Here is a 25,933-nt window from a genome sequence, read left to right as displayed (position 1 = left end):
TAAATGAGCAGTTTAAAGACTGAGAAGGAAATGTAAATTAGAGTGGGTGAATTCAATGTCAATTAACGTTAAGAAAAATAGAATTAAAACTGGATTAAGAGCGAACAAAAGACAGGACAAATGAAAATTATATTTAAGCTTTATATTTTAGCAATTCCAATAATAATTAAACTATGGAGGAATGAGTGTCCACATTTATAATTGTTAATTTTTATTGTCAATTTGTTGACAATAGTAAGTGCATGTATCGAATTGTTAAAAGGGTATTTATGGTAGAATGGACAAAGCTTAACTTTCTACGTTGAATTTAGTTCTTTAGTGCATAAACAAGCAACTTCACGTGATTTAATGCATTTCAATATGCATCAAATGCAAGATGCGGATTTTAACACCAGTGTGGTAGAATTCTCTGAAATTTTTGAATATTTGGATTTTAGTCACAATATATCCCCCAGCTGAAATTGCTGGAGCATTTTCGGATATATAACAGCACACCATCAGTTTTGCAGAAAATCTGGGCTGTCAGCTCAAAAATCACCGAGTTTGCAAACCAAGGTTATCTTTCAAAGGAGCCTCTTGCTCCCTCGTCTGGAGCAGAATAGAATCACATGCTCATGACCTGTATCTCTTGAATCTAAATAAGATCATAGATTTTATTTTACTTAATAAAATGTTGGTACATTTTGAATTCTACAATATGATATTTTTCCCCTTAGACAATACTTAAACTCTGTTATTATTTGTAAGGAGAAAGTGAGGTCTGCAGATGCTGGAGATCAGAGCTGAAAATGTGTTGCTGGAAAAGCGCAGCAGGTCAGGCAGCATCCAGGGAACAGGAGAATCGACGTTTCGAGCATAAGCCCTGAAGAAGGGCTTATGCCCAAAACGTCGATTCTCCTGTTCCCTGGATGCTGCCTGACCTGCTGCGCTTTTCCAGCAACACATTTTCAGCTATTATTTCTAAGGGTTGGGTTACTGGTGTTCTTTCTCATTGTAATTTGTATCAATTTTACCTGGTCTAGTGGAAATAATGTATGTTCTTTGAATCTGACAACTCTGTCTGATGTTAAAGCAGCCTTAATGTCAATCTTGGAAAATGAGGCCCACAGTACAATATAGCCTGTAAAACTGTACTGAATTCACAATTTTAATTAGTAAGCCCACAATTTATTTTTAAATAAATGCCAGAATATTGAAAATAACACAGAAAAAGCTGAAAGATGAAGAACAAATCAGTCACCATTTGAAAAAAAGAGCACAAATAATTGGTTTTATAAATGTGTTACATTGCAAACAAGCTTGTGAATAGAATCAGCACAGTTGAGGGGGTGAGAAAATGTAAACTAAAGACAGGAAGGAAGTATCAGTATTTATTGGATTCTTAAATTATTTAACAGATTGTTTGAGTTAAGTAAAGACAAGATGTATTTAAAAATGTAAATAAAAATGAAGGAATGCAAATTGACAGGGAAGTGGAACCTGAAAGGAAATCTAAGAATTTGGAGAAAATATGGTTGAAGTTTGAAAGTAAATCAAAATATCCTGGAAAAGTTTGTTGGACCCTAAGTTGGGTATAGCAGAATTTTGGTTGGCACACTGGAGGAAAGAAACTGTGTGCTTAGGTTGAGTGTTTAAGAAACAAATTGTATCCAAAAGCCCTTAAAATCATTGGTAAAAGTTCTTCGGATTCTGCAAGGGCCACTCAGCTCCTGACCTCATTTGAGCCTTAGTTCAAAAATGGATAAAAGAGCTGAATTCCCAAGGTGAGGTGAAAATAATTGCCCTTGGCATAAAGACTGCATTTGACTAAGTGCGACATCAAAGAGCCCTCACAAGGGCTTGAATCAATGCTGTCTGCTGTTTGGAGTCATAGCTTGCACCAAGAAAGATGATGGAGGTCAGTATTCCAAGCTCTAGGACATCTCTCTAGGAGTTCCTCAGAGTAATGTTTTAGGTTCAGCCATCTTCAGATGCTTTACCAATGAAAATTCCTCAATCTTATCGGATATGGGAATGTTTGCTGATGGTTGCACAGTTCAACATCATTTGTGACTCTTCAGATACTGAAATAGTCTGTGCTCATATGCAGCAAGATGCAGAAAATATCCAGATTTGAACTGATATAACAATCTACATTCACACCTCTCAAATGCCAAAAATGAACATCTCCAAAAAGAGAGAATCTAACAGTTGCCTTTTGACATTCAGTTTCAATATCATCGATGTGTTCCCTATTGTGAATATCCTGAACTTATTATTGAGCAGAAACTGAACTGGACTCGCCACAAAATACAGTGGTGATAAGAGCAGATCAGTGGCTAGGAGTCCTGCAGCAAGTAACTCACCTTCTGACTCCTGAAAGCCTGCCAGGCACAATTAAGGCGTGTGATGGAATTCTCCCCACTTGCCTGGATGAGGACAACTCCAACAACACTCCAGAAGCTTGACACCATCCAGAAAAGAAACCACATGCTTGACTGGCAACACATTTATTCCCTCCACCACTGATATTCAACAGCAACAGTGGGTACTATTTAGAAGATACATTGCAGAATTTCACCAAAGCTCCGGAGACAACAGCTTCTAAAGCTACAGCCTTTGGAATGTCAAAGGACAAGGGCAGCAGATGCATGGGAACACTACCACCAGCAAGTCTGCTGTCCCCCAATTCACTCACCATCCTTACTTGGAAAATTTAATCACCATTCTTGCATTGTCACCAGGACAAAATCCTGGAACTCCCTCCCTGTCAGCATTGTGTGCCTTCCTAAACCAAATGGACTAAACCAAGAAGATAACCACTTGTTCGAGAGGTCTGGAATGACATCCTTGAGCAGGTTAAATAGAAAGTATCTTTGGTGGGGAATAGGTTCTTTCAAATGTGGTTAACTGAAGTAAAGCTTTCCTCAAAAGCATGGTCTTGGACTCTGTTTAAATACAGTTATTGTCTCGTATTCAACCAAGATTATCCCTACTCATCTTTGCTGAACAATCTGCAACCATTGGAAGTGGAATGAACTATCCTTCTTAAAAAAGCAGCTGCTGTTCAGCTTGATAGAACTGTCTTTGCCTTATTCCGTGTTTATCGAGTTAACTAAGTTGTCATCTGATATAGCTTCTCTTTCATTTCTGTCCTACCTCTGGTGTCATAGAGTCATAGAGATGTACAGCATGGAAACGGACCCTTCGGGCTAACTCGGCCATGCTGACCAGGTATCCCAACCCAATCTAGTCCCACCTGCCAGCACCTGGCCCACATCCCTCCAAACCCTTCCTATTCACATACCCATCCAAATGCCTTTTACATGTTGCAATTGTACCAACCTCCATCACTTCCTCCAGCAGCTCATTCCATACACATACCTCTGCTTGGAAAAGTTGGGTCCCTTTTTTATTTTCCCCCTCTCACCCTAAACCTATGCCCTCTATAAGGTCACCCCTCTGCCTCTGACGCTCCAGGGAAAACAGCCCCAGCCTGTTCAGCCTCTCCCCATAGCTCAAATCCTCCAACCCTGGCAACATGCTTGTAAATCTTTTCTGAACCCTTTCAAGTTTCACAACATCTTTCTGATAGGAAGACCAGAATTGCATGCAATATTCCAACAGCGGCCTAACCAATGTCCTGTACAATTGCAACATGACCTCCCAAAGCCTGTACTCAATACATTGGCCAATAAAAGAAAGCATACCAAACTCCTCCTTCTTCACTATCCTATCTACCTGCGACTCCACTTTCAAAGAGCTAACCTGCACTCCAAGGTCTCTTTGTTCAGCAACACTCTCTAGGACCTTACCATTAAGTGTATAACAAAATGCAGCACCTCGCATTTATCTGAATTAAACTCCATCTGCCACTTCACGGCCCATTGGCCCGTCTGAACAAGATCCTGTTGTAATCTGCGGTAACCTTCTTCGCTGTCCACTACACCTCCAATTTCGGTGTCATCTGCAAACTTACTAACTGTACCTCTTATGCACGCATCCAAATATTTATGTAAATGACCACCGACGTCAGGCTCACTGGTCTATTATTCCCTGGCTTGTCCATACTACCCTTCTTAAAGAGTGGCACCACGTTAGCCAACCTCCAGTCTTCCGACACCTCACCTGTGACTAGCGATGATACAAATATCTCAGCAAGAGACCCAGCAATCACTTCTCTAGCTTCCCACAGGGTACACCTGATCAGGTTCTGGGGATTTATTCACCTTTGTTTAGATTTAGATTTTAGATTACTTAGATTACTCAGTGTGGAAACAGGCCCTTCGGCCCAACAGGTCCACACCGATCCGCCGAAGCGCAACCCACCCAGACCCATTCCCCTACATTTATCCCTTCACCTAACACTACGGGCAATTTAGCATGGCCAATTCCCCTAATCTGCACATTTGTTTTGGACTGTGGGAAGAAACCGGAGCACCCAGAGGAAACCCACGCAGACACTGGGAGAATGTGCAAACTCCATACAGTGAGTTGCCTGAGGCGGGAATTGAACCGGGTCTCTGGCGTTGTGAGGCAGCAGTTCTAACCACTGTGCCACCGTGCTGCCCCAAGATATGTGTTTCAAGATATCCAGCACTTCCTCCTCCTGTAATATGGACATTTTGCAAGGTGTCACCATCTATTTCGCTACTTTCTATAGTTCCATATCCTTTTCCATAGTAAATACTGATGCAAAATACTCGTTTAGTATCTCCCCCATTTTCTGCGGCTCCACACAAAGGCTGCCTTGCTGATCTTTGAGGGATCCTATTCTCTCCCCAGTTACCCTTTTGTCCTTAATGTATTTGTAAAAACCCTTTGGATTTTCCTTAACTCTATTTGCCAAAGCTATTTCATGACCCCTTTTTTGCCGTCCTGATTTCCCTCTTAAATATATTCCTACTGCCTTTATACTCTTCTAAGGATTCACTCAATCTATCCTGTCAAAACTGACTTACGCTTCCTTCTTTTTCTTAACCAAACCCTCAATTTCTTTTGTCATCCCGCATTGCCTATACTTACCAGCTTTTCCTTTCACCCTAACAGGAATATACTTTCTCTGGATTCTCATTATGTTATTTCTGAAGGATTCCCATTTTCCAGCCATCCCTTTACCTGCGAACGTCAGCCCACAATCAGCTTTCGAAAGTCCTTGCCTAAAACCGTCAAAATTGGCCTTTCTCCAATTTAGAACTTCAACTTTTAGATCTGGTCTATCCTTTTCCATCACTATTTTAAATCTAATAGAATTATGGTCGCTGGCCCCAAAGTGCTCCCCCACTGATACCTCAGTCACCTGCCCTGCCTTATTTCCAAAGAGTAGGTCTAGTTTTGCACTTTCTCTAGTAGGTACATCCACATACTGAATCAGAAAAATTTCTTGTACGCACTTAACAAATTCCTCTCTGTCTAAACCTTTAAAACTTTGGCAGTCCCAGTCTATGTTTGGAAAGTTAAAATCCTCTACCATAACCACCCTATTATTCTTACAGATAGCTGAGATCTCCTTACAAGTTTGTTTCTCAATTTCCCTCTGACTATTAGGAGGGCCTATAATACAATCCCAATAAGATGATCATCCCTTTCTTATTTTTCAGTTCTACCCAAATAACGTCCCTGGATGTATTTCTGGGAATATCCTCCCTCAGCACAGCTGTAATGCTATCCCTTATCAAAAATGCCACTCCCCCTCCTCTCTTTCCTCCCTTTCTATCCTTCCTGTAGCATTTGTATCCTGGAACATTAAGCTGCCAGGCCTACCCATCCTTGAGCCATGTTTCTGTAATTGCTATGATATCCCAGTCCCATGTTCCTCACTATGCCCTGAATTTATCTGCTTTTCCTGTTAGGCCCCTTGCATTGTAATAAATGCAGTTTAATTTATTAGTCGTACCTTATCCCCCTGCCCTGACTGCTTGACTCTCTTCTGTTCTCAACTGTACCAGTCTCAGATTGATCTCTTTCCTCACTATCTCTCTGGGTCCCCCCCGCCCACCTTACTAGTTTAAATCCTCCCCAGCAGTTCTCGCAATTCTTCCTGCCAGTATATTAGTCCCCTTCCAATTTAGGTGCAATCTGTCCTTCTTGTACAGGTCACTTCTACCCCAAAAGAGATTCCAATGGCCCAAAAATGTGAATCCATCTCCCATACACCAACTCCTCAGCCATGCATTCATCTGCTCTATCCTCCTATTCCTGCCCTCACTAGCTCGTAGCATCAGGAGAAATACAGATATTACTACTCTTGAGGACCTCCTTTTTAAATACCTGCCTAACTCTCTCTAATCTCCCTTCAGAATCTCAATCTTTTCCCTTCCTATGTCGTTGGTTCCAATATGGACAATGACCTCTTGCTGGCCCCTCTCCCCCTTGAGAACATTCTGCACCCTCTCTGAGACATCCTTGATCGTGGCACAAGGGAAGCAACACACCATTCTGATTTCTTGCTGCTGGTGACAGAAATGTCTGTCTGTACCTCAGACTAGAGAGTCCCCTAAAACAATTGATCTCTTTGAACCCGACGTACCCCTCATTGCATTAGAGCAAGTCTCAATACCAGAAACTTGGCTGAATCCATCACCCCCTGCATTTTCCAAAACAACATACATGTTTGAAATGGGTATAGCCACAGAAGGCTCCTGCACTAGTTGCCTACCTCTCTCACCTTTCCTGGAGTTAACCCATCTATGTGATTGTATCTGAGATTTTCCCCCTTTCCTATAACTGCCATCCATTATATACTGTTGCTGTTGCAAAGTCCTCATTGCTTGTAATTGTCTCTCCATCCAAACCATTCGATCTGATAAGATTCACAACCAACAGCATTTATTGCAGATATAATCCACACACTGAAGGATTTATCCTTAGCAGTCTCCTGTTTCTCAAATCTGCTGTCCCTCAGTGACATTATCTGAAAGGACTACATTATTGTTCACCTGTATGTTAATGACTCTCAGCTCTGTCTCACCATCACTTCTCTTGACTCACTCACTTTTGCCAAATTGCCAAATATCTTATTGGGCATATGAAAACGTCGATTCTCCTGTTCCCTGGATGCTGCCTGACCTGCTGCGCTTTTCCAGCAACACATTTCCAGCATATGAACATTTTGGCAGTTAAATATTGGGAAGGCTTAAGCTACTGTCTTGTGTCCCCAGCGCAAATTCCATATTGCGTCAAAAACTTAGTTCAGGGTCAAATGGGATGCTGCATTTCGATATGATCTGATATAATTTAGTTAGAGAAAGGGAATCAAAGAATCATGGTTACATCAGATAAAGAGTACATTCATCTCCTTGTGACTATGCCTGCTCTAGATACCCCATCCTTTCTTTGTACTCATGTTTCCTCTTCAGATAATAATTTCCTTCCCATTTAAACCATAATTGAATCTTGATGACTAGCAATGACATCAGTCTTCTCACCATATAATGGAAGAAATATCAGCCAAGCATCCTAACACTTGGTAGAAGTTTAGCATTCCAAAAATGCATGTAGAACATAGAACATTGCAGCGCAGAACAGGGTCTTTGACCCTCAATGTTGCGCTGACCTGTGAACTATTCTTAGCTCGCCCCCCCTGCACAATCCCATCATCATCCATGTGCTTATCCAAGATTGTTTAAATCTCCCTAATGTGGCTGAGTTAACTACATTGGCAGGTCAGGCATTCCATGCTCTTTCCACTCTCTGAGTAAAGAACCTGCCTCTGACATCTGTCTTAAATCTATCACCCCTCAATTTGTAGTTATGCCCCCTCATACAAGCTCACGTCATCACCCTTGGAAAAAGGCTAACAGGAGAGTGCAGGGGGAATCACATTGGCAACATGTTTGTACCTGAAGCTGGTTTTAATTGTCTCTCCGTTCTACTCAGTTCTGATATGGATATCCTACTACAGATCTTCCTGATCTATGATGGGGAATGGCAGAATTAGAGAAGCCCTGGCAGAAATCAGAATGACAAAACAATAATTGCTTCCGGATGCTTCTGCAACTACGGGTACATACAGACATACAAGCAAGGAGCTTGTTCTGCTGTGAGGTTTGAGGTTACAATTAGATCAGCCATTATTATGGCTGATCTAGTTGTAACCTTAAATCTAAATTCTCACTTATCCCTGAAAATCTTTAATTCCGTGCTTAACAAAAATATCTTCGCCTCCCAATATTCAAGGGCTACACTTCCACCACGTTTACAAGAAGAAGGCTTGAAAGATTCACGACCCTCTGAGAGAAAAAGTTTCATCTCATCTTAGTTTCAAATTTGCAACCCCTAATTTTTAAGTGACCCCAAGTTCTCGATTCTCCCAAAAGAGGCAACATCCTCTCCACGTCTGCCCTGTCAAGAGCCCTCAGGATCCTATGTTTCAATTAAGCCACCTCTTAAGACTCTACCCAATACAAGATTATTCTGTCCAAACTTTCCTCATAAGACAATCTTCTCATTCCAGGTAAATCTTCGCTAAACGTCTTCCGATACATTTTACATCGTTCCTTAAATAAGGTTATGAATACTGTTCCTAGTACTCCAGATATGGTCTCACTGGTGCCTGTGTAATTTAAAATTGAAGCATAACTTCCCTATTTTGATATTACTTTCCACTTGCAATAATGAGACCATTTTATTAGCTTTCCTAATTACTTCCTGTACCTGCATAACAACATTTAGTGTCCATGCATGAAGACACCATGATCTCTCTGCAAAATCTCACTATTTAAATGAAAGCATTTTTATTCTTTCTGCCAAAATGTTCAATTTTACACTTTCCAACATTATGCTTAATTCACTAGGTATTTGCTCACCCACTTAACAATACTTATTGAAGGCAGACCGAGGAATGTTTCCACTCCCTACCCCTACTTTCCCACCTCCTTTCTGCATCTCTGTCATCCAGAGATGCTGTTGCAGGATTTGAGGGATTGAAGTGAAGTAATGTTTCCACTTGTGAGGAGGAAGAATTTAGGCAGGCAGACATAGAGTGGCTGAGGAAATGAGCAACAGCATTGTGGTCTCACAGACTTTGTGACTTTATCCAAGAGATTCAAGGATCCTGAAAGGCAGGAAGGCATATGGTATTACACTTGAAAATTCCAAGCTCCACATCCTGACTTTCCAAAACCTCTCTGCACAACACTCCTCAGGTTAACACAAGGCATCTTCTCATTTCTCTATTTGAGCAACCAACACTTTGTCATCCTCTTACTTATACCCCACAAATGTTGTCCTTCCCTGCTCTACATACAATTCATTTCTCATGCCTGCCTTTGTTTTATATCCTGAAGATGCAGAAAGCAGAGAACACAGTTCCAGAGAGAGGCAGGGAACTTGGTAAGCTGGGCCATTCAGTGATTGACAGTTTTGTGGCTACCAATGCATGCCTATGTCCACAAGGGAATAAAGTATTGCTTCAGAAGGCTGTAGTTAACAGCACTGACCAGCTGTGAAAGCTTGAGCGTCCTGAGGCACTGATGCTCAGATCTAACAAAAAAATTGATCCACTGCTCTGAAACCCTGAGCTGGAAGTCCTACCTCTTTGAGCTGGACCTCTATATCCATCTTTTCTGACTGGTCTTGTATTTGACTGAGGAGAAGGAGCTGGTTCTGTTGTTGCTGTCGGTGCTCTTGGTGCTGTTAATGGTGCTGCTCCTTTTGTTCTTCAGTAAAGTCTAAGGTAAAGCTGTGGGAGCTGTTCCCAGATTTGACAGCAAGGAAGAACAAAGCTGTTCTAATGTTAAATCACTAATGTAACCCCCCCTCCTTTAAGAGGGGAATAAGGCAAAAGACAGGAAAGTATAGATCAATCAGCTTGACCTCTGTCATTGATGAGATTTTAGAGTCCATTGTGAAGGATGAGATTTCTGAATACATGAAAGTGCATGGTAAAATAGGCCATGGTTTCAACAAGGGGAGGTCATGCCTGACAAATCTATTGCAATTCCTTGAGGAGGTAATGAGCAGGTAAGACTAAAGAGAGCCAATGGAGTTATCCACCTGGACTTCCAGAAGGCCATTGATAAGGCGCCACACAAGAGGCTGCTGAGTTAAGTAAGGGCCCATGGTGTTACAGGCAAGGTACGAGCCTGAATAGAAGATTGGCTGTCTAGCAGAACGCAGAGAATGGGGATAAAAGGGTCCTTCTCAGGATGGAAGCCGGCAATTAGTGATGTTCCATGAGGGTCAGTGTTTCCCCACAACTTTTCACTTTATACATTAATGACCTAGATGAAAGAACTGCAGGCATTCTGGTTAAGTTTGTAGATGATGCAAAGATAGATGGAGGGGCAGGTAGTATTGAAGAGACAGGGAGGCAGTAGAAAGATTTAGACAGATTAAGAGAGTGAGCACACAAGTGGCAGATGAGATATAACATGGGCAAGTGTGAAGTCATACACTTTGCTAGGAAGAATCGAGGCATGGAGTATTTTCTAAATGGGGAAAAAAATTCAGAAATCTGAAGGGCAAAGGGACTTGGGAGTCCTCGTCCAGGTTTCGTTTAAGGTAGACCTGCAGATTGAGTCAGTAATTAGGAAGGCAAATGCAATGATGGCATTTATTTTGAGAGGTCTAGAATATAGAAGCAAGGATGTACTTCTGAGGCTTTATAAACTCTGTTCAGATGACATTCAGAGTATTGTGAGCAATTTTGGGCTCTAGGAAGGATGTACTGGCCCTGGAGCGGGTCCAGAGGAATTTCACGGGAATAATTTCAGTAATGAAAGGCTGACTCTACGAGGAATATTTGAGGACTCTGGGACTATACTTGATGGAGTTTAGAAGGATTGGGGGGGTGGGGGTGGTGGTGGAGTGGGTATAGGGGGAGTCTGATTGAAACTTACAGAATACTGAATGACCTGGACAGAGAGAATGTTGGGAAGATATTTCCATTGGCAGGAGAGATGAGGACCCAAGGGCACAGCCTTTGAGTAAAAAGAAGACCCTTTAGAACGGAGATAAGGAGAAACATCTTCAGCAACCAGAGAGTAATGAATCTGTGGAATTCATTGCCACAGAAGGCTGTCGAAGCCAGGTTATTGAGAATATTTAAAACAGAGATAGATACGTTCTTCATTTCCAAGGGGATCAAAGGTTACAGGGAAAAAAGCAGGAAAATGGGATAGAATGAAGAAGGGTTTATGCCCGAAACGTCGATTCTCCTGTTCTTTGGATGCTGCCTGACCTGCTGCGCTTTTCCAGCAACACATTTTCAGCTCTGATCTCCAGCGTCTGCAGTCCTCACTTTCTCCTAGAATAACCTATCAGCCATGATTGAATTGGTGGAGCAGATTCGATGGGCCGAATGGCCTAATTTCAACTCTTGTGCCTTATGGTCTCATGGTTCTAAGGAAGGGTCACTCGACCTGAAATATTAACTCTTTTTTTTTTCCACAGATGTTGCCAGAACCTCTCAGCTTTTCTGAACAATTTCTATTTTTGTTTCTGATTTAAAGCACCTGCAGTTATTTTGTTTCTTTTTCATTACATACTTAATGTCTGCAAAGTCAAAGACAGGTGAAATGACCTGTTAAGTAATAAGAGCGCATTCTCAGAAGAGAGTGAGAGAACCAGCCTTTCATTTAAGCAGATCTACTACTATTCAATTTATTTTGTGGAAGGTTTTCCAGCTTGTCAGTTCCACTGAACAAACCTTTCCGATGGGCTCTCATGTGACTGACCCTGGCAAATTCCACACAGCTCAGGAAATCCATATGCTGAGTGTGTATAAACTGGATTAGCTTGATTTAATTGCAGATTCAAATATTTTGATGACTGACTTGATCTGACTTCAGGAGGAACTCACCAGAATTAAATCCAAAAGCGGACAGGATTATAAACACAACAGCACTTTTTGGGGTTTTAATACTGACCCTCCTTGCACTCAAAGCAACCTCTGCCAGCCTCTAAGATTCAACCCAGGAGTTAAAGTAAAAACATATTTGTACATGCTTCCAATTCCCTTTGTTACAATTCCCCACAGCCTGTTAGATGAGAAGGTCTATTGTTCCTCCATTTGAGTATTTCATCCTTATAATTGTGTCAATTTTTGTCTTTTTATGTTCCTGGAAACACTATGTTTTTCCAAGCATATTGTTGGGAATTTTTAATGTCTATAATGCACAGTATTAAGCATGGGGCTCAAAGACTGATAATAATGCATGACTATTTTAAATGCACTATTGCACTTTCATTAATTATGTTGATTCCTTTTATTTGTTTATGGAATATGGATAGTGCTGACTTATTGAAATTAAGGCAGTGACGATGAGACATTTTCTTGAACTACTAAAGTCTCTGTGATGTTGTAATACTCAAACCACTCCCCCGAACTAGCATTAATAAAGAATGGTGATATATTTCTAAGACATAGTGGTTTTTGACTTGGATGAAAACTTGCTGGTGCAGATGTTACTATGTGCTTGCAGAGCTTGTTCTTCGAGGTGGTGAAGGTTGAGAGTTTAGAAGGTACTGACAAAGGAGCCGTGGCAAGTCACTGCAGTACATCTTGTAAGTGGTGCAGAGTTTGAAGCCACAAGGCACCATGGTGGATGGGATAGATGTTTAAAATGATGGATGAGGTGCCAATTAAGTGAACTGCTTCATCCTAATGTTGAACTGCTTGAATATTGTTTGAGCTACATTTACCAGGTAGGGAACAAATATCTTTTCACGCTCCTGCCTTGCATCGTGTAGGTGTTGGAAAGGTTTTGGAGAAACAAAAAATGAGTTACTCCTTTGCTTAATATCCAGTCTCTATCCTGCTCTTATTCAACAGGTGTATTAATTTCCTTCAGCATGTGGAACATGTGTCTATAATATGTGAAGTACAATGTCTGTTTTCTTTTACTTTCAGTTATTGAGTGCTCTGAGCAACTTGGATCCATTGAGAGCGTTTCTGTAAGGGTAAGAATACCTATTGCTTTAGGTTGACAATAACGTTGTTTTGCAGTATTGATTTTCTCTCATTCTGGGATCAGTATATTTTGATTAAAGAGATGTGAGTCAGGAAGGTCTAAATGCCTGTCTATTTTCGCACGATAAGAGTGCCAAGCTGTGTTCAACAGTACAAGTGATTAGAATAGAGATAACTTCTCATAAAACGGTCTGATTCCAACTTACTAAATTACCAGTCATGTATTCACATCTTTGTTCCTGATTATAGCAGTAAATTTAATATTCAATAACGTGATTCAACTTGTTAACAGTAAATATATCACTTCTTCTCAGTAAGGTATTATTAGAATCTTAGAATGGTTGAAATCTTAGAATACAGCACAGAAGGAGACCATTCAACTTGTCATGTCTGTTTTGTCTCGTTAGCAGAGGTTTCCAATTAATCCCATTTCTCTTGTACTGATTGGTCTAACAATATCTTCTCCTAAAATATTAACTATGGAGGCCATTTTAGCTAGAACTGACCACTAACTCATTAATTCTTGGCATTTCATAACTAGAATATAGTAGGTACAGAAAGTTCAAGAATAACATGCTCCACTATAAGCAGCTAGTTGATGTTATGTACAGAAAAACTGGGTAGTGTACACTGAAAACATTGCACAGAATTGTGGTGGGAAAGGTCACATTTTGTGCTATGATGATTTTGGGCTTCAAAACCTCAGCTCATCATTGTCACACAATTTTATTAATACCATGATTTGTTTCCAGATCTCTTCCTTAAAACTTTGAGTGAAAAAGAATGATCTGAGAGTTGCCTTGATGTCCCTGTCACTTTATTTCTTCTTTATGGGTATCTGTCTGGCTTCTATAGATCCCTTTCACAATGCTGTACTTCAAAAACTGGTGTTCACTAAGTGGGAAGCATGGGTACAAGTGACTCTGACTATGTAGGAAGATCAGACATCACCATTGCATCTACATGTTTAAATTATAATATAAAACAGTCCCAATTTATTTGTAACAACATTTAAATAAATACTTACATTAAAATTAATTATTGCATAGACTGCAACAATTAAAGAACATGCCTCACTCTTTATCTCTTTCTCAAAGGCACTTGGCAATGGACAAAAAATGCTGGCTTTTTAAAAATTCATTTGTGCGATGATGACATCACTGTGGGCCAGCAGTTATCACATATCTCTAGTTTCATGAGAAGATGATGGTGAATTGCCTTCTTAAACCACTGCTGTCCACTTTGATAGGTATACCCACAATGCTCTTAGTGAAGGAATTCCAGGATTTTGATCCAATGACAATGAAGGAATGGAAATATATTTCCAAGTCTGGATGTGAGTGGCATGGAGGGAAAATACAGGTTTTGGTGTTCTCTTGTCCTTTTAAATTATAATGATTGTGCGTTTGGATGGCACTTTCTGAGGATTGTTGATGAATTTCTGTAGTGCATCTTGTATAAAGTGTCCACTGCTCCTGCTGAGTGGGCCATTTTGTCCTGGATGGTGTCAAGCTTCTTTGAGTGCAGCTGGAGTTGGATTCATCCTCCTAAATCCGTTATACTACTGACTTGTACCTTTGTAGCTGATGGACAGGCTTTGGGGAGTGAGGAAGTGAATTAATTGCTGCAGGATTTCTGGCCTCTGGTCTGCTCTTGTAGCCACAGTCCTTAACTGACTAGCCCAGTTCAGTTTCTAGTCAATGATAACTCCCAGGATGTTGATAGCAGATATTTTGGTGATGGTGATGCTAGTGAATGTCCAGGGCAATGGCTACACTGTCTCTTGCAAACCTAAAAATCACACAACACCAGGTAATAGTCCAACAGGTTTAATTGGAAGCACACTAGCTTTCGGAGCAACGCTCCTTCATCAGGAGCATCGCTCCGAAAGCTAGTGTGCTTCCAATTGAACCTGTTGGACTATAATTTGGTGTTGTGTGATTTTTAACTTTGTACACCCCAGTCCATCACCGGCATCTCCAAATCTTGCAAACCTGGCATTTATATCATGTGAATGTTACTTGCCTCTTGTCAGCCCAAGCCTGGACATTGTCCACATTTTGGGCATGGGCTACATCAGTGTCTGAGGAGTCATGAATGACGTTGAAGATTGTGCAGTCATCAGCAAACAGGACTGCAGAACATGGATCAGATCTGTTTGTTGTGGAATCGCTTATCTCTGCATATCAATTGTTGCTTATTCTATTTGGCATGCAAGTAGCCCTGTTTTGTAACTTTGCCAGGCTTTACTAGCTTCGCTTATATTCCGAGTGAAGAAAAAGCAGTGGATGATATACGCTTAAGTGTTGTTGTGCTAGTCAGCTACCTTAACGTTATATATAATTCAGTCAAATCCATCAAATTCAGCACCGCCTTCCTAACCTGAGATCTTCTTCCCGACCTCTCCGTCCCCACCCCAGTCTGACCTGTTCCCTGGATGCTGCCTGACCTGCTGCGCTTTTCCAGCAACACATTTCCAGCTACCTTAAACTTTAGTCAAGTTAATGATTCTTAGGCAATTTCTTGGGATTGAGGATAATTTTCTTCTCTCTGGTGTTGTGAGCAGGTAAGTAGACAATACCGGACAATACTAGATCCACAAGTTCTGCTGGAAGTTGGGTAGGTAGTATTGGAAGAGGTGTGCGGGTGGAATACCCAAATGTTTGCATGCTTTTCCTGTTGTAACTTGACGTCAACCTGGGCCTTTTGGAGACACTTGAAATGCCTGGTACCTTTTGTAGATGGTTCTCCTCTGGGTTGGATTGTTCTGGGTTTGAAGTTTGCACAAGTTGGTGGGGAGACAATGTTCTTTTGAGAGGTCTTTAAAAACAAATGGTACAACAAACAGGACAGAACCTATATAATTAATGATAGGGCATTAGGTAGTGCTGTAGAACAGAGGGACTTAGGGGTTTAGGTACATAATTATTTGAAGTTTGCATCACATGTAGACAAGTTGGTTAAAAAGGCATTTAGCATGTATGCGTTCATTGCTCAATCCTTTGAGTATAGGAGATGGGAAGTCATGTTGAAATTGTTCAAGATATTGGTGAGGCCTCTTGGGAGTACTGTGTCCAGTTCTGGTCTCCCAGTTACGGGAAGGATATTATTAAGCTAGAGAGGGGGGATCAGAAGAGATTTACCAGGATGTTATAACATGATAGGTATAAGAGGCACATGCCGAGGCTCTAACCAAAGAAGTAATCCAAAATTGTACGAAGTAATTAAGGTAGAGATATTGTAATAATTTATCAAGGTCATGGTGTCAAATTAAGAGAATAAGGAAGATTTTACTGATACAGAACATTGTGGTGCAGGTTACAGAGGCAGGGGTTGCTGGGGGTTGGGGTGCTGAGCAGGTCTGGCAGCATCTGTGAAGAAAAATCAGAGTTAACATTTCGGGTCCAGTGACCCTTTGTATTTTTTTCACAGATGCTGCTGGACCTGCTGGGCTTTTCCAACGGCTTCTGTTTATGTTCCATGTTATTCCAGTCACTTGGTTTGTCTCCAGCATCACTTTATTTTTAAGTTTTTTTATAATATCCTTTTGCTCATTTAATCAGATTATAGGTCATCCCTTCAGTTGTTATTCGGCTATTGATATTCACACTGTCTTACACACTTGGTCACCTGCAGAGACTTATTATTTGACACTGCACTCACACCATTTGTATGATCTTGTGATCTCTTTGCCCTTGATCACTCTGCCCATACATTCTGTGTTCTGTGTGTTTCTCTCTCACTTCATTCCTAAAGGGGCTACACTCCTAAAGCTTGTGATTTCAAATAAACCTGTTGGACTATAACCTCGTGTCATATGATTTCTGACTGTTTTTCCTGTCACCCTGTGGTGCCAAATTATTTGTCCCAGGTCTATTCTTGCCCCCTTCTTATCCCCTAAATAGGAGATAGTCTTCTCTGACATTTAATCTACTTGTCAATTTTGCCAAGTAATCTTTGGGCTGCACTTTGGGAAGAATAACAGAAAGGCAGAGTACTGGTTCAATGGAAGGATTCTTGGTAGTGTGGATGTGCAGAACAATCTTGGAGTCCATGTACATAGATCCCTGAAAGTTGCCACCCAGATGGATAGTGCTGTTAAAAAGGCATACGGTATGTTAGGTTTCATTGGGAGAGGGATTGAGTTCTGGAGCCGCAATGTCATGCTGCAAGTATACAAAATGCAAGTGTGGCCACACTTGGAATATTGTGTACAGATCGGGTCACCATATTTCTGGAAGGATGTGAAAGCATTGGAAAAGTTGCAGAATAGATTTACCTGGATGTTGCCTGGTCTGGAGGGAAGGTCTTATGAGGAAAGGCTGAGAGACTTGGACTATTCTCATCGGAAAGAAGAAGGCTAAGAGGAGATTTGATAGAGACATACAAGATGATCAGAGGATTAGATAGGGTAGACAGTGAAAGTCTTTTTCCTACGATAATGATGTTAGCTTGTACGAGGGGCCATAACTATAAATTGACGGATGATAGATTTAAGACAGATGTCAGAGGCAGGTCCTTTACTCAGAGTGGTAAGGGCGTGGAATGCCCTACCTGCCAATGTAGTTAGCTCAGCCACATTAGGGAGATCTAAACAATCCTCGGATAAGCACATGGATGATGATGATGATGATGATGATGAGATAGTGTGTAGGGGGACGAGCCGAGAATAGTTCACAGGTCGGCGCAACATTGAGGGCCGAAGAGCCTGTTCTGCGATGTATTGTTCTATATTCTATGTTCTACATCTCAAACCCAAAAATCAGTCTTGCATGTCCACTTTCTCATCATGCAAGAAACCTATTACAGCAGAAAATTTTCCTGAACACGCGCGGGATCTCTTTCTCCTCTCAGCACAATGACCATCCACCATTATAAATCCCGACTGATAACTAGTCCATACTTTTTGCACCTCTCTGTGATTTCCTTGCAGGTTTGTTCCTCCACATTCAATTCAATTTTTGGTGCCGTATAGACTACATTGAACAATGCAATTGCTGTTTTCTCAGTTCCTTAGCTCCAGCTAAATTGTTTCTGTCATTGACCCTTTTGGGACATTTTTTTTCAGCATGGTAATACCCTCCTTAATCAGCACTGCCACCCCTCTCCTATTGTTCCTTTGTTATCTTTTCTGAACTTGTATCAAGCAATATTTATCGCCTAGTTCTGTCTCCTTTCAACTGAGTCTTTGTGATGGCCACAGCATCACATTTCAATTTGACAATTAAATGAGATGGTGACATAGTGTCATTGTCAGTTGATTACTAATCCAGAAGCTCAGACTAATTCTCTGGGACACAGGTTCAAATCCCACCATGACAGCTGGTGGAATTTAAATTAAATGAATAATGAATCTGCAAAATAAAGCTGCTCTCAGTAATAGTGCCATAAACTATTGTTGTAAAAACCTAACGCAATTATTAATGTCCTTTGAGGGAAGGAAATCTGCTATCCTAACCTGAGGATGTGGCTCTGAACTCAGTAATGTTAACTGTCTTCAGAAATAGCTCAATAAGCCTCTTATTTCAAAGGTAATTAGGGATGGGCAAAAAATGCTGGCTTTACCAGGGACAAGGTTACCCAGCAAAGAATGAAAAAAACTATCTACACTGGCAACTCAGCAATTTATTTAATAAACATTCATTCATGTACATGCATAATAACCCCCATTTCAACTGTTTCTTTTGCTTTCTTCTTTATTCTGATTCTGTCTAATAATTTAGTATTCATTATTCTCGTGCAGAGGAATACGAAGGTGTACATAATCCCATTATTATGTACACCTTCGTATTCCTCTTTGATGTTATCTCCACACCCCAGCTGAGTTAGTTTAAACTCTCCCAGTAGCACTAAAAAAGTAACCTTGCAAATTCTGGAAATCCAAACTGAAAACACAAAATGCTGGTCTCACCAAGTAAAGTAGCATCTGTTCAGAGTACACCAGTTGAATTTTCAGGCATTTTATCTTTCCTGAAAACTGCATGATATCAAACATGAACTGGATTTAAAAAGGAACAGAACAATAGGAAATGGAAGAAAAGAGACAAAAAATGGTCACCATTTCTTCACTGATCCACCACTTGTGCACTAAGTCTTTGTCTCCTCTTGTCAAAGTCTGTCAGCACAATTAACATCTAGCACTGGGATAGAATTTTGTAACTTAGTGCTTTATAGGATGTGAACTGTGTGAGTTTGTATCTGTTACTTGTTCTTGTAATTAGTTTAACATTTTGGAGTACTTCAGAATTTTATTTTTATCTATGATGTGCTGGTGCAAGTATTGTATTTACAAAAATGGTAAATGGTGTTATGATATAGTAGTAGTTTAATCAATTTAATATTCAGGAAATTTAATTTTTAAAAAATGTTATTTTGTGATTGTATAGGTTTAAAATTGTAAGAAAAATATGTAATAATCAGTTTGGGAATATAGCAAAGTATGGATTTAATAAAGTCAACATATTTTTAAAGGATGTATGGGTGTTCTGGAGATGCAGACTGTAACTCTTCGTTGTGTTGAACAGTAAGATTATTGAGAAAAAGACCATCTGTCTTCTCAAATTGGCATTTCAATTTCAGATTCTGTGTATTGCATCAGGGCTCCTGTCCCTCCAGTGAACTATTATCACTTGTTAACCAAAATTCTGTTGGCTCCTGTCTGCTGTGCTGGCAAAGGATTGACATTGAAAAGGTTGAGCACATGATATAGAGGTACTTTCAGATTGTAGCAAATATATACTGTCAGGCTTTCTCTCACTACAATACTGCAGTGTTAATGATATAAAAACAAGAAATCAAATGTCAGATTAGCTATTGCCTGAGTCAGGAGCTTGTGACTTCAAGCCCTATTAATCTCAGCTGACACTTGAATGTAACACAGGTGCTATTGCGTGTTAGAGATGTTAACAGGAATTGGATTCTGACTAAAGTGGGGAATCTAGGTCCAGTTACTACACATAACGAGGATGGTGGCAGGATCATGAAAAATTGGGTTACTGGCCTCAATGCTGCTGTGTTTACTGAAGGAGGGAGGCCGAAGACGGGAAATTATATGCCAGTTAGCCTGACCTTGGTCATTGGTCAGATTTTAGAATCCATTATTAAGGATGAGATTGCGAGTGCTTAGATGTGCATAGTAAAATAGGGCTGAGTCAGCACAGCTTCATCAAAGGGAGGTCATGCCTGACAAATCTGTTAAAACCCTTTGATGAGCAAGTTAGACAAAGGAGAGCCAGTGGATATGATTTGGATTTTCAGAAAGTCTTTGACAAGAAAGCTGCTAAATAAAGAAAGAGCTTGTGGTTTTAAAGGCAAGATACTGTAGAGACAGAAGGCTGCAAGCAGAGAAAATGAGGTTTGTTCCAGGATGGCAGCCAGTGACCCCAGAATAGTTCCACAGGAGTCAGTATTGGGACCTCAACTATTCATGTTATACATGAACGATCTGGACAGAGGAACTGAGAGCATTGTTGCTAAGATTGCAAATGACATAAAGATAGTCGGAGGGGCAGATTATGTGAGGAGAGAGGAAGGCTGCAGAAGAATTGGAAAGGCTAAGGATGTAGGCAAAGAAGTGGCAGATGGAATACAATGTGGGAAACTGGTGAGGTTATGCACTTTGTCAGGAAGGCGTAGACTGTTTTCTAAATTGTAAAAGTTTCGGAAATCTGAAGCACAAATGGACTTAAGAATCCTAGTTCGTGATGCTCCTGTGGTTAACATGCAAGTTCAGTTCCCAGTTATGAAGATAAATACAATGTTAGCATTCATTTCGAGAAGGTTAGAAGAGAAGGGCTGGAATACGAGCAAGATGTACTGCTGAGACTATAAAAAGCTCTCATCAGACCGCATTTGTATTATTGTGAACAGTTTTGAGGCTTGTATCTAAGGAAGGACATACTGGTGTTGAAGGGTGTCATGAGGAGGTTTAATGAATGATCCCAGGGTGAAAGACTTGTTAAATGAGGAATGGTTGAGAACTCTGGGTCTGTGCTTGATTGAGTTTAGAATGATGAAGGGAATGTCTTTGAAACCTACAGAATACTGAGAAGCCTGGGATAGAGTGAATGTGGAGATGTTTCCATTAGTAGGAGAAACTAGGATGTGAGGGGCACAGCCTCAGAATGAAGAGACAACTCTTTAGGACTGAGATGAGGAGGAATTTCTTCAACCTGAGGGTGGGTGAATTTGCAGAGCTCATTGTCACAGAAGGCTGTGAAGACAACTCATAGTCATTATGTCCTATTGTCATAATGGGATATCTGCCCAGATTTTTGCTGACTAATTTTGACTGTAAAGTGGTTGGAATATCTTGAAGGCATGAAATCTGCTATTTCAATACATGCTTTTCCCTTTCCATAGAATAGCTACAGCTTATAATGAGGTAATTTGGCTATTGTGCATGTGAGGCTGCCCATAAATGCAGTTGGCATTGTCCCACCTGCCTTTTCCCTTTAACACTGAAAGTTTCTTTTTTTCACATAACGACCCAATTCTACAATTGAATCTGCCTCCAGGACATTCTCCAGTAACGCTAAGGACTCGCTGCTTTTTAAAAAAAAAACCTTGAAAGGAATGAAGTACGATTCTAAACTTCTTGCATCATTCTTTTCCTTGAAAAATTGTGACATTTGTGTTTCACTATTTTTTTCTGAATTTAATAAAAATATTGTTACAATTGTTCCCCAGCCAATACTAATAGAGTTGACAGCCTGTTATTTTTTATAAATCAGAGTTAAAATTTGAATTCTGATTGGTGTGTTGGTAGGGTTAGGGTTATGACTTCTTAAATGATTGAAATACAGTATTGAATTCACCAGATTCTGATAGCTGATAAAAATGTTTACAGGATGTCTGTGTCATAGGTTTGTATGCTCAAATTTCACTCCAGGATTTGGGTAAAATTCTGGGCAGATACTTCAGGTATTAGCTGATAGTGAGCTGCACAATCAGAGTTGCTGACATTCATATGGGATGTTAAATTGAGATCCTCTATATCCCCTCTGATTGATGTAATGATCATAAACTTCACACCCTTCTCCAAATATGGGTGAGTTCTCTTGGTCAAATGTTTATCCCAATGCATAATTGCTAAAACATAATACCTGATATTTTATCTCATTGCTGCATTTGGAACCTATTGTGAACAAATTGATTTCCATAGCTTCTGAGTTTCCCTATATTAGAGCAGAGACTGCATTGTATTATTTGAGTGGGTATGAAACATTTTGGATGTTCTGAAATCATGCAATGTGCTAGTTATAAGGTAGACCAATTATGTTGTGCTGTGATGTTCTCCTATTTCCATGAAATGATGATGTTCTTGTTTATTTAATAGGGAGATGTGAAAAAAATTAAATTAAGATCAGTTGATTGTCAGAACGGTTTTCCACCCTTTTTCAATTTCTTGCATTTACATCACAATTGGCTTCCCACCTTGATTCAATGCTTTCCTTCAGTGGAAAATGTATAATTACTTAGGCAGTTGATTCTTCATTCAGTATTGATGTGATTTCATATTGGTCAACAGAAGGTTCTCTCGTTACACCTGAGATTGCTGTTCTTTGTAATAACACTACTTTTTTTTTATGAAATAGCAGAGAATCTGCTATTAAGAAATCCAAGTGGTAATATTGGTGAAGCAAATATCAAGAATGAATTACCAGTATTTTTTTTAGCACGGAGAGACATTGGCTCAACCATTTAAAGTGCAACCTGGAATACATTTGACCATATTTCGCCTAGGTTCTGTATATCCCATTTTAATTCTATATGTTAAGAGTATATGTTGTATATATGTGTTTAGCAGATTGCTCAGTTAGCTGGACAGCTTGTTTGTGATGCAGAGTGATGCCAACAGCATAAAATTGAATCTATGAGGTTACGATGAAGGACTTTCTTTCTCAGTCTATTTCCTTGGCTGAGGCTTGTTAATCATGTTAAACCAGCACCAGTTGTCTCTCTGTAATTAGAAATATTATTAAACTTGAGAGGGTTCAGAAAAGATTTACCAGGATAATGCTGGGAATGGAGGGTTTGAGTTGTAAAAATAAGTTGGAAAGGCAGGGACATTTTTCACTGTGTGGGAGGTTGAGGGGTGACCTTATTGAGGTTTATAAAATCTTAAGGGGCATAGATAAGGTGAATGACAAGGGTGTTTTTCCTGGGCGGAGGGGAGTTCAAAATCAGGGCCATAGTTTTAAGGTGAAAGGAGAAAGATTTAAAAAGGAAATGAGGGGCATTATTTTCCACACGGTGTGGTTCATGTATGGAATGAACAGCAAGAGAAAGTAGTGGATGCAGGTATAATTGCAGTGTTTAAAAGACATTTGGATAAGTTCATGAATAGGAAAGATTTGGAAGGATATGGGCTAAGCACAGGCAGGTAGGACCAGTTTAGTTTGGGAACATAGTCAGCGTGGACTGAATAGACTGAAGGTTCTGCTTCCATGATGTAAATGATTCAATGAGAGAATAGCCTAGGGTCCTCTGAGACTATGGTGACTTTTAGTAGATTGCACTAATTTGTGTTGTTTTAAGCAAGAGCTATTTGTGGGCTTCCTTCACACCACTCATCTGCATTACCAATGGTTTCAAGCGCTTCATTTTAGCTTTAATCTTTTTCCATAGCATGGCAACACCAATTCCTATGATTGCTGTTGAGCCCTCACTGTCCGGAGTGTGCTAAGAGCAGCACTTGTGCTGTCTACAGCCACTCTTTCTGCTTTAGTACTCTCTCTGTTCCATACTGCAACTGACTTCTAGCAAGCACTCAAAATTTAAACCACTGAACCTTAATCTACTCCCAGCTGTATGATGACATCTGCCTGACTTTAACCTAACTTTTATTTGAATTTCTTCTTTGGTCTGATGAAATAAATAGATTTTACAGCTTCTGAATTCATTGAATGCTATTAACTAATTTAGTTTTAACTTCCAAAGCAAATTCTCCCTGACTGGTGTTTATGTAGCCCACCTGCTGTTTCTGGTCTACCCTTTCTAGCAATTGGAGTCACAGAGTCATAGACATGTCCAGCACAGAAACAGACCCTTTGGTCCAACTCGTCCATGCCCACCAGATTTCCTAACCTAATCTAGTCCCATTTGCCAGCATGTGGCCTATATTCTTCCAAACCCTTCCTACTCATATACCCATCTAGATGCTCTTTAAATGCTGTAATTATACCAGCCTCCACCACTTCCTCTGTCAGCTCATTCCAAACACACACCATATCTTTCCCCTCTCAATCTAAACCTATGCCCTCTAGTTCTGGACTCTCCCACCCCAGGGAAAAGACCTTGTCTATTTACCTTATCCATGCCCCTCGTGATTTTATAAAACTCTGTAAGGTCACCCCTCAGCCTCTGATGCTCCAGGAAAAACAGCCTATTCAACCACTTCCTATAGCTCAAATCCTACAACCCTGGCAACATCCTTTTAATCTCTTAAAGTAGCATGACCCTAACCTTTCAAGTAATATGGGCTCCCATTGCCTTCATGTGCATTTATCCCATTTCTTAATGTTAAACTTTAATTCCTAAAACTAAAAATTATGCACAGAAACTCATGAACCAGGAACCAGATAGTTGCAGTAGTTGTACTTAAGTATCTTCAAAGCAAGATATTTGACTGCAGTGAGGCATTATGGTTTGGAAGGCTAATGTAATTAATGTGTAGCTCTTTTCATAGCCTTAAATTTATAAAACTACCAAATAATAACCTGCCAAAATGTCATTTCCTCATCTTTGATTTTTGCAGCTTTAACTAAATTATAGTGCTGTTGTATGTTGCATGTCAAATGCAAATCAACTAAATTTGCTTTAGAAAAATCTTCAATTATTTTGTGCTTGCAGGAGATAGGTTCCCATAGTATCCATTTAACATTCTAAATATATATTTATAACCATTAAATTATACTATTGTGAAAAGTAAATAGACATTTGTGAATAGAAAGTGTTTCATGCACCAATAGTCTCAACACTTGAGTGACAAAGGCTTAAATGAACAGGTTGTTACAAATTTAAATGTTTTTATGTTTCCCCACGAGCTAATTTGTTTCAAGTATCAAAAGGGAGCAAATTAATACAATTCAAGCCAGATGAAAGTGGGTGGGACAAAACCTTCATTTCTGTTAATTTTGAAAAGCTGTGTTTTGACTATGTGAAGAATATTTTGAATCCGCATCATGAAAGGCTGTGGAGGGTTGAAAATGAAACAAATAAATAGATTCACCTTGAATCGTGCTGGTTTGTTTCTAGAAGTGTTTCTTCTATTCCTATTGAAATGGAGTTAAAGGAACTTACGGACGCCATTAAACTTTGAACAACTGTATTTTTAAAAACTCAAAAACAAAATAAATTAAGCATTCCTTATGTGCTAGTTGAGTTATCACAGATTAGATTAGATTAGTTACAGTGTGGAAACAGGCCCTTCGATCCAACAAGTCCACGCCGACACTCTGAAGAGCAACCCACCCAGATGACTCATTTCCATTTCTTTGTAAATGAACCACAGGCTGTTTGAGATATAGAGTTATAGAGATGTACAGTTGGACTGAAGAGATATGCAATATGGTATTAATTTGTTCAATTTATTATTCTTTGAAGCATTGCAAACAAAATGGAATTCATCATGTAAAATATCCTGCCATATAAGGCCTTCAGTTATCCAGTCCTCCGAGTTCGTGAAATCTGATTAACTGATTAGCATTTTTAGTACAAGAAAATTATCTTAACTTGTCATAAATACAAGCGACAACAATAGTTGTATTTTTGTTCTTTGTGTTTTCTATTGTGAACTTATTGTTTCTCTGACAATCTGACACTTATTGAAGATGTTCTGTCATTTGCAAATGTGTTTTCATTTACATTTCAAAGTTATAGCCATTGCAAAATACACCTTGCCTGCATTTGATTCGCTGGATCAAATTCCCATTGGAGAATCAGGCAGAACTCACTTAGCACAGGAAACCTGGGAGGGAGCAACAAAGTGAATCCGCATAGAAGCTGCACGCCATTTTATGGCACTTGCTGCAGTATTCT

The 25,933-nt window shown here is 39.9% G+C and overlaps 1 protein-coding gene across 3 annotated transcripts in view; it reads left to right on the top strand.

Annotated features, from left to right (window-relative positions):
- Positions 1-25,933, top strand: part of fhit (fragile histidine triad diadenosine triphosphatase) — a 1,108,831-nt gene that overhangs the window by 11,073 nt on the left and 1,071,825 nt on the right. For 2 of the 3 annotated variants that reach the window (XM_043708211.1, XM_043708212.1), the window contains exon 2: positions 12,833-12,882. The exons of the other annotated variant lie outside the window; for it this stretch is intronic. The gene's annotated coding sequence lies outside the window, so the exon portion shown is untranslated. The remainder of the gene's footprint in view (positions 1-12,832; positions 12,883-25,933) is intronic. 3 annotated transcript variants of the gene reach the window in all.

The sequence above is a fragment of the Chiloscyllium plagiosum genome, chromosome 18, assembly GCF_004010195.1.
Source record: "Chiloscyllium plagiosum isolate BGI_BamShark_2017 chromosome 18, ASM401019v2, whole genome shotgun sequence".
NCBI classification, from domain to species: Eukaryota; Metazoa; Chordata; class Chondrichthyes; order Orectolobiformes; family Hemiscylliidae; genus Chiloscyllium; species Chiloscyllium plagiosum.
The sequence above is the reverse complement of the archived record's forward strand: the minus strand, read 5'-3'. Positions and strand labels throughout refer to the sequence as shown.